The sequence below is a fragment of the Enhydra lutris genome, unplaced genomic scaffold (assembly GCF_002288905.1).
Source record: "Enhydra lutris kenyoni isolate GAN:26980312 unplaced genomic scaffold, ASM228890v2 scaffoldscaffold3, whole genome shotgun sequence".
Taxonomy (NCBI): domain Eukaryota; kingdom Metazoa; phylum Chordata; class Mammalia; order Carnivora; family Mustelidae; genus Enhydra; species Enhydra lutris.
This window is the reverse complement of record NW_019154087.1, coordinates 81,591,369-81,592,715: the sequence shown is the minus strand read 5'-3', so window position 1 is coordinate 81,592,715 and position 1,347 is coordinate 81,591,369. Positions and strand designations below refer to the sequence as shown.

At 47.4% G+C, this 1,347-nt stretch overlaps 1 pseudogene; it reads left to right on the top strand.

Annotated features, from left to right (window-relative positions):
* Window positions 1–481: 481 nt before the first annotated feature.
* On the top strand, window positions 482–1,027 carry LOC111153211 (annotated as a pseudogene).
* Window positions 1,028–1,347: the final 320 nt, after the last annotated feature.

The following is a 1,347-nucleotide window of genomic DNA, read 5'->3' as shown; positions in this document are numbered from 1 at the left end:
TTGCACAACCTGGGGGTTAGGGGACCAATTCCGGCATATAATCAAAAATCTGCACAGAACTTTGGACTTCCCCCGAATTTAACCACTGAGAGCCTACTGTTGACTGATGCTTTACTGATAACATAGTCAATTAACACTGTATTTTGTATGTTACACGTACTGTATACCATATTCTTACAATAAAGTGAGGTGAAGAAGAGAAATGTTATTAAGAAAATCACTAGGAAGAGAAACTACATTTACAGCACTACATTGTAAAAAATCCTTGTAGAGGCAGTGGTCCTGATGGTCCTCCAGATCTGTCTGTAGCTTCAAACGTGCTTGGACAGAACAGACCCAGGGACACCCCTTCTTTCAGCCTCCAACCACCCTCCAACCTCTTTTCCAGTCATGACCTTTAGAGCCATCTTCTCAGCCATCCTCTGCCTCTGGAACCAGTCAATACCACCTTCTGAGCTTAGCTCCTTATTGCTGAGCAACCATGAGCTCCCAGATGCATCAGAATTATTCCACTGAGGTGGAAGCTGCCATCAGCCGCTTGGTCAACATGCATCTGCAGGCCTCCTACGCATTTCTCTCCCTGGGTTTCTATTTTGACCATGAAGATCTGGCTCTGGAGGGCGTGGACCACTTCTTCTGAGAGTTGGCAGAGGAGAAAAAATGAGGACAGGCAGCATCCTTTGAAGATGCAAAACCAGCCCAGGGCTGCGCCCTTTTCCAGGACATGCAGAAGCTGTTCCAAGATGAATGGGATAAAGCCGTGGATTCCATGGAATCCACATGGTCCTGGGGAAGAACCTGAAGCAGGCCCTCTTGGATCTGCATGTCCTGGGTTCCACTCACGGAGACCCTCATCTCTGTAGCTTCCTGGAGAACTTCCTGGGTGAGCAGGCGCAACTCATCAAGAAGATGGTGACCACCTGGTGAACTCCACAGGCTTGGTCCCCAGGCTGGGCTGGATGAGTATCTCTTGGAAAGGCTCACCCTCAATCACACCCAGGAGCCTCAGGAGCCTAGCAGGCTTTGAGGGGCCCCCTGGCATCCCTCACAGTGCCAGGGCTTCTGCCTGAGGTTCCCCCTGCAGGCAGCTTTTTAACCACCTTGGAGGCCTCTCCCAAGCCATGGATCCAATGAAAACAATAAAGCTTTTCACAGGGAAAGAAGAAAAAATCCAAGCGTAAGTGGACCTGTGCCATTCAAACCTGGGTTGTTCAAAGGTCCACTATATACATTTATTCAAAATCTGTTTGAATAACAGTGAAATAATTTTATTAAGTGAAAATAACTAAGAAACTTGGAAGGGGAAAAAAGGGCAACGAAGTTGGACTTCAAACACCAGAAATTAAA